General features: G+C 37.4%; 1 long non-coding RNA gene across 1 annotated transcript; it reads left to right on the top strand.

Moving 5' to 3' along the window:
• The first annotated feature begins 238 nt into the window (after positions 1 to 238).
• LOC139743440 (uncharacterized) lies at positions 239 to 5,343 on the top strand. The gene is made up of 3 exons (XR_011711757.1): positions 239 to 639; positions 3,899 to 4,086; positions 4,534 to 5,343. It is a non-coding gene; the product is annotated as an uncharacterized lncRNA (long non-coding RNA).
• The last annotated feature ends 2,839 nt before the right edge of the window (positions 5,344 to 8,182 follow it).

Here is an 8,182-nt window from a genome sequence, read left to right as displayed (position 1 = left end):
TTCCTAGTTTGTCAGGGCAGCGAAAAGTCAACATATACCCTTTTCATGAATAGAATATATGTATGTCTGCTTAATTTGCATGCAGGAGGTAATTTCCCCCCTGTATATGGGTCCATGCACATCGCGCAAGCAGGCGACAGCGCACTCCTTCCTTGTCCCTATTCGGTGGATGCAGACCACATCGCGATCTTGCAGTGGACTGTGAATAGTATGGTGGCTTCTAAGGGCCAAAGTAAAACGACTGTGTGCTGAAAGTTCACCAAAAATTCACAAATATTTCACAATATGTTCACAAATAATTCACAATTATTTCACAAAATTCCTCTTTGCACAAGATTCACAAATATTTCACAATTCTTTCGCAATAGATTCGCAAAATATTCACAAATATTTCACAATTTTTTCACAAATACTTCACAACTTATTGCGAAATCCTCCCATATTTATCGCGAATTTCTTTTTACTGTCCTGAGGGGTATGGTATTCACGTCGAATGTACGTAACTAGACGAATCTGTTCGACAGTCGACGGAAGGACGCAACAACACTCGACGGAAGGAGGAATTCATATTAGCTGCTAATTCATCAACTGTACGTGTCGTTATGTTGACGAAAAACGTGAGAAAGGAGTATTTCACAGGTATGAATCCGCTTTCACTGCACACCGATATTATGGTGGATGAATGTTGTTACGTGTAGACTGTAATGACAATGTTAGTACCAATCATAGACAGAAAGATCCGTCTGTCCGGAGGACTCTTTTATATTTTGCCATTAACGCTGTCCTCCGTTATACGGAGGGGATCCGTGAAGCCAGACGCAGTCTCCGCGGAACATTCCCCGACGGACAGATACAGACCGATCTTTCGGTCAATACCAATCATAGCTTTTCCTGTACTGTTGCCGAGTGTTGGTGCATGGTGTAGGCCGATAACGATCTGGCTAGCCAGAATCCCCCAACTTTACTTGTCTTGTCAAAGTCAAGGAACAGGGAATTGAAGCCCCATAATACTCGATTGGTATAAGCTAATTAGCTTAGATCTAATATACAAACTTTCAAAATATAACAGTAAAATAATAGTTGTCAGTAGACCCACTCTACTGGTATTCAGCTATAAATTGGTGAAATTACATTAAATTTAGATCTAATTGCAATCGTCCCAGTTTGCAGACTCTTCAGGCATAATACTAACGTTACGTCTAGTTTATTTAATTTGTATCACTGTCTAACATTAGTAGAATACATGTAGAACCACTCTCTACATAAATAGTGAATGGTCATGAGTGCGATACAAGATTTCGCACGAGGTGAAAGACAGAGGCGCTCTATTTGACGAGGCGAAGCCAAGTTGCAATGGGTGCGCGCCTCATCTTTCAGTTTCACTGAGTGCAAATTCTTGTTCCATTGCATGAGTAAAGATTATACAAGAGGGATAGATCTTTTTGTTTAACGTACAACACATCAAACGTCAACAGATGTGGTCCACACGTAGATTCTTGAATTTACACAGAAATGGCAACCATTTTCCATGAAAGATGAGCAGCTGCACAGCTGCAGTCACCGTGTACTGTATCTTTGTACACGAAGCTGATCGGTTGAAGTCGTGTAAAAAAATGAGGGACAAAAGATCTACGAGCTAGTGCTTGTTTATGAGCGCGCTTGTACGTAATTACACACGGGAAATGCTTGTTTATAACTTAATTGTGACATCAGAGCTGTGCAATGGAACAAAAACTTCGAGTCAATTGTGAGTTTAACACAGAAGTCGATGGAAAATGGTGACATCAGCCATCAGTGGGCCATCCATTTTTGCTCAAACAAAGATGCACGGCTGATAGCCAGAGCGAGCGATGGAACTTTTTAAAGTTTTACTGTTACTAAATGTCATGTGATGGGCAATCGACTAATCGTATTCAAAAGCTACATTCTAGTACCGTGTGTACGGGTGATACGTTACTAAAGCTTTAGTGTCTATGCACAGCCCTGACACTGTGTACACACAAGTGTAGCTGCTGGCGCACGGCTTCTGATCGGGCTACTGTCTAGTGACGTCTCATTCTTAAAGATACCGGTACTAAACATTACCATGGATACAATCATTAGTCTACATTTGTAGTAGTCAGTACTGGTGTGTGTCCTATAATTTAATAAAAAGAATCTGTACATGACTAGGCCCCCTACAGTATATTATAATGCCAGCAAATGTGCATACATTGTAAGTAGGTTCTGCTTAGTACTTGATTAATTGCGACCAGCCTGAACATGAAGCATATATAAGTCTGTGTACAAGGAGTGCCCCGTGGTTAAGACGATGATATTCCGTGGCAGCTTCAGATCAGTAACAGGAACAGATCCGTTTATATCAAAGTGAGGAAAATGGGGGGAAAATAGAATCTAGGAATTTCCATGATCTCGCAAGTACGCAACAGCGAAAAAAATTCACCCACGACAAATTTTGCCAAACTGCTCTTCACTACTATGCCATACCCTTGTTAGCTTATCATGTTACACACAGAGGCATACAGGTAGTATAATGCACACAGTCATGTTTACAATAGCAAGTGCACTGGTGCTGAAAGCCTGCATCTGTACATTAGCTACGAGGTTAGAGAACTGTATAGAGTGGTATTGGTGTGACAAAATATTAAAATGTGTGGGTTTTTTTATTAGGGGGAGGGCCGATATTATTATACAGTGTATGTTCTGAGGAACTTTTGCCATGAACAGTCAGTGAATTTAACAAAATTAATGTCCATGCTATAGCTAACTAGGATAGGGGGCAGGAGTTTAAAGTAGTACCAGTATGACAAAATGTGTAGGGGTAGGCTACCTGTATAACTCTAAGGAACTTTTGACATAATGGTCATGTGGTTGAATGTTTGTGGTTTCGTTTTTAGGTCAAAATGACATAAAATGACATAACACAACATAACATGACATAACATAACATTACATAACATAACATATTCATTTGAACAGTGGTCACCACTAAATGAGCTGAAGTAATAATCTTTAAAAATGAAAAAATACTTTGCCAACCCTTGGGTCAGAGCATTTTTCGACATCATTCAAGCAATGAATTTCTGTGTCTTAGATATCATTAGGAAGATGAGATGGATGCATGTACCTACATTGTGGACTTAAATACAAATGTGTTAATGGGACTGTACAGTATTGGTTGAGGTAGGGATTCATGTTTTGAACATTCCTAAGTGAGATAATGAGAAACCTCTTTTGAAATATGAAAGAGCATGTCATTTTAAGAAGGATTCAATGCTTATTTGATGAAAATTGGTGTTCAAATGACTGAGATATTCAAAAAAGCACTAATAATAAAAGGTGACAGGCCATGCCTTTTATTAGGATCTCTTTGTTTCACCTTGTTTTTGGATATCTCAGCCATTTCAAAACCGATTTTCGTCAAATAAACTTTTGATACCCCTTAGAATCGCATGCTCTTTGACATCTCATAGAGTGGTTTCTGAATATCTCGCAAAACGTTAAAAACTAAATCCTCACCTCAACCAGAACTGTACACACCCTTTAAAGCCTGAAGTTGAGATGTGGAGAAGAAGATGACACCCACCTACACTGTATATTGTGCAACTTTATTCAAACATGCTTTTCTTTTTCTGTGGGCATCACAAATTGTCAGTCAGTTTTCTTTTATAGCATGTGATGCGAAATTTCATTCTATCAAATGCCTCCTATCATCAATCATTAGTGTGTGATGACAGTTATTGAATCCCTGAACTATGTGTGTTAGTTAAATTGAACTATTTAAGTAACACACATATCATCTATTCATAATCCTGCCAGTGAATGCAAACTAATCTGTATAAAGACTTATCATACATTGTATAACAGAAGTTGTCTGTGGTCTACTCTTCCCCCTCAGATGGTAATGGATGACCTGAAAGTGGATGATCTGCACACTCAGGAAATGCTCTTGACTGGAGAGCATGTCTCTTTGAAGAACTTCCTTGGAGAGACCAGGGAGGTGCGGTCATGACATACCTGGACAGAATGAAGACTTGTGATGAAATGCTTGACCAAGTTATCACCTTGAGAAGCTACAGTGTATGAGTAAGTAAAAAACATAACATTTTGTTTTGTACATGTACATCTACATAAACTTAAAACAAGAATGCAGTCATGAATGTATATAACATAAAAGAGTTAGGGACAAAGTAATTCATTTTTATTTTCAGGAATAGAGCCATTTTATTGATGTCAGTGATGGAATGCTACTTAGAAACTCTGATGGTGTGACTACCATTAGAGGATCACTTACATCAAATAAGTCTTAAACACTGAACGAAATGTTCAGAGCTAATCTGATGAGTTTTCTGGACATACATACCACAACCTGCAACTTCTTATGAAAAAGTAAGGTGTTGTTTTTTTTTGTTAATAAATTGCGCAGAAAAATGTACTGGTTAGGTATGTAGTTGATACATATATCTTATTTCACAGCCATTAATTCCACAGCCCTGCCAGACTTAACTTCAAAGCCATTAAATCTATTTTCAGATCATCCAAATGCTGAAACCCACCAAAGATGAGAACACTGACCAACTGGAAGCAGGCATCTCATCAATGTGCCCTCTTGATATATTTCCATCAAAGTCTGACAGGCAGCATAGGTCACAGGCTTGTCATCTTGTACTCCACAAGGAAAGTGAAGTAAAATTCAGATGAATCCATGTATGTAGATAAGATGGTGACATGTACAGAGAAACTAAAAACAGAATTAGAGATAAGTGAGGTATTGACACATGTATCCCTGATAGAGATATTAACCCACATAGTGTCATCTAAAGCCTGCATAGCGAAATCATAATAAATTGTGCCAGTAATTACTTTCCTGGAGGTGGAAAATGTAAAGAGAAACTGAAAATAGCTAACAATGTGAGTGAGGACTTGGCACATGATGGAGAGGTCTACATTGTGTCATCAAAAGCCTGCATATTGAATACATAACAAGCTGTGCTGAAGTTTCTTGCGAGGCAGTGCCCAAGGAGATGCTGACAGGTTTTCCTTTGAGAATTGCAGGCAGAAAACAAATATATGTTTGCAAAAGAGAACTAATGGAAGTAAGCTATAGCAATAACAGCTATTCCAGGTAAGCTTGTTACTATATGGGCAAAGAAATACCCTGGTAGTGATCTTGTCCCTCTTTATCTCTGATGTAATTGTACGTCCACCCACACAATGTGTGTATAGGGGTATATATCCCTAGGAATCACTCTGAGGTCAGGTGGTCGGCCGGTCAGGTATGTGGTCAGTGTCAGACGGTCGGTTGAAATTTTGGATATATGATCAATGTAATGTGTAGTTGTGCTGGAGACTCTTGTTTGTTTGTGAATAAATCTGTTGCCATGGCAACATCAGTTTTTTATACCAATCATAAAAAAAACTGTGGGTTGATCGACCTATAACTCCCTGAGTTTTTGAGCAATTGACTTGAATTTTGGCACATGTGACCACTACAGTATGCAGATGTGCAGAACACATCTTCTGCTGATGTTGAACAATGCATTTCCATGGTAGCAGCATTTTTCACTAAAAAGAATACGAAAATATTATGGATTCTGCTAACTCCCTCGGTCTTTGAGCATATGACTTGAAATTTGACACATGTGACTGCTATGGTATGTAAATGTGCAAACGTAATCTTTCGTCATTGTTGAACCATGCGTTGCTATGATAACAGCGTATTTTGAATGAAAAATCATACAAAAATAATGTGGATCAGATGTCTCCTTAGGTCTTTGAGCACTTAGCTTGAAATTTGGTACTTGTGATCGCTATGGTACATAGATGTGCAAACTTAATCTTTCGTCATTGTTGGGTAATGTGTTGCCATGGTACGTGTACCAGCATATTCTTAATGAAAATCATACAAAAATAATGCAGATTCAGCTGACTCCCTCAGTCTTTTAGTATTTAGCTTGAAATTTGTCACATTTGACCGCTATAGTACAAAGGTGTGCAAGCTCAATCTTTCATCATTGTTAAACAATGCATTGCCATGGTAACGGTATTTTTTCACTAAAAAGCACACTAAAATATTGTAGATTCAGCTAATTACCTTTGTCTTTGAGTGTTGATATATACACACACGTAGCTTGAAATTTGGCACATGTGACCGCTTTTGTATGTAGATGTACAAACTTAATATTTCATCATTGTTGAATAATGTGTTGCCATGGTAGCAGCATATTTTGAATGAAAATCATGGGATAAAATTATTTCAGGTTACTCCATCAGCTTTTGAGCATTTGACTTGAAATTTGGCACATGTGACGGCTATGGTATATAATATAGTTGTGCGAACTTCAATTTTTGTTAATGTCGAACATTATGTTGCCATGTTAGCATTGTTTTTGTTTAATGAAAATCACAGAAACTGCCAATTTACTTGTCTTGCTTCCCCAGGTTTTGAGCACTTGACTATGATGCATGTGATACATGTGGCCATAGTTGAACAATTCAGTATTGAACAATACATTGCTATGGTAACTTTTTTTTCTTTAATAAAAAGCATACAAAGTTGAGCAAACTTCCTCAGTGTTAGGTGGGGTATTAATCACATTGAGTGATAGTTCTAGTTCTACATGTGACCGTGTCTGTAAGGCGTTGCTAGGGTGACACCATGTTTGGGAGGGGGGATATGCTGGAATGCACTTTTCCTTTGACGGAGAATTATAGCTTGCATATTTCTGTGGTATGTGTAGTTACAAATTGTATTAGCAACAAGAAAACATTGCAGGGAAGCATGCAGGCTGTGCTCAGTTTCGGGGAGGGTGCATTTCAGGTGTCTTTACTTTACAATGTATGTTTGGTACTTTGCTGATTATTGACAGGTGTGGTCGAAAGCGGACTATTTTGTTTGGAGGGTCTTTCTGTGGGCATGCCAAAGAATCTGCATGGGGAAAGATAGTATGGGGACTAATTGTGAGGTGTATGGCGTATTAGGATTTTTGTTTAGCTGCACGGGTGATGATAATATTGAGGGTCAACGAAGGTTGACATGCATTTACACTGCATAGGCTGTTTTTCTTATTCTTTGAATTAAAATAAATTTTATAGTACCAGTAAGTTATCGAAAGTATTTATCTATTCGATGTGAAATTAGATAACGTTTGATCTCCTTAATGATTTTAGTATGCAGTTTGGCTTGTGAATTTTATGAGCAATTAGGGCTTATATGTTTATTGTGTAATTTGACAGATTAAGCATGGATAGCGATACAACATTTGACTGCGACAGTTACTGCAGTTTGTTTGTTTTTTCTTCAAGGAGTTAGGGTTAGGGATAATTGTGATAGGAATTTAGGTTTAATTAGTTTGATTCGACGATTAGGATTAAGGTTAGGGTTAATAATATTTGGCTTCATGTGCAGACATTTCATGAGAGCAATTATTGTAGAAGCAAATGTCATGAAACCGTGCGTGGATACATTGTATGTAGCTAATTGTTAACATAATAAGGTGAGAGTAAATGGTGTTTGAGTGTGAATAGTATTTACTGCACATATTGACTGAAAAAAATCAATTTGATTGTTTCAAATTATTAAGGGGATGGAATGAAATATGTATTATTTTTGTGCAATACATGTTAAACATCAGTTTTCATGTTTTTTCAGCTTTTAAGTGTAGGGCCTACAGTACTAGACACCATGAAAGAATGGAATCATATGACAATAATGAATTTGAAGTGGGCATTCCATTCATTTTTTGATAATCTTGATTCATGTATGATTTATGTAATATTCTAGCAGTGTGTTTCTTATCGATTTGAAATGGGGAATAAAAATGCTATCAAACAAACTCCAACAAGTGATCTCATTGCAATCAGAAAGCTACAGCATTAAAAAAAAATACACTTTCATTGATACCATCAAGTGTGACTGTGGCCAGTGTTACTATGTCTCTGTTTTGTTTTGTTTTACCAGTTATATCAAATTTATTATTCTTGATCAACAGTGGAATTCTTGTATACCTTTTTTGTGTATTCATAGAATGCTGAGCTGTTATATTAAATGCAAGATGCCAAAATAATTTTTATTTTTCCAGAGTGATATCTATATGATGTGATTTTCATGCAGTGTCGAATTCTAAGGGATTGACGGATTTGTTGTATGTCTTTGTGACAGGACTCATTGTGCATACAAGTG

This window comes from Diadema antillarum, unplaced genomic scaffold (genome assembly GCF_040938485.1).
Source record: "Diadema antillarum isolate AM-2024a unplaced genomic scaffold, OU_Dant_1.0 seq00001081_RagTag, whole genome shotgun sequence".
Classification (NCBI taxonomy): Eukaryota; Metazoa; Echinodermata; class Echinoidea; order Diadematoida; family Diadematidae; genus Diadema; species Diadema antillarum.
This window is presented reverse-complemented; position numbering and strand designations above follow the sequence as displayed.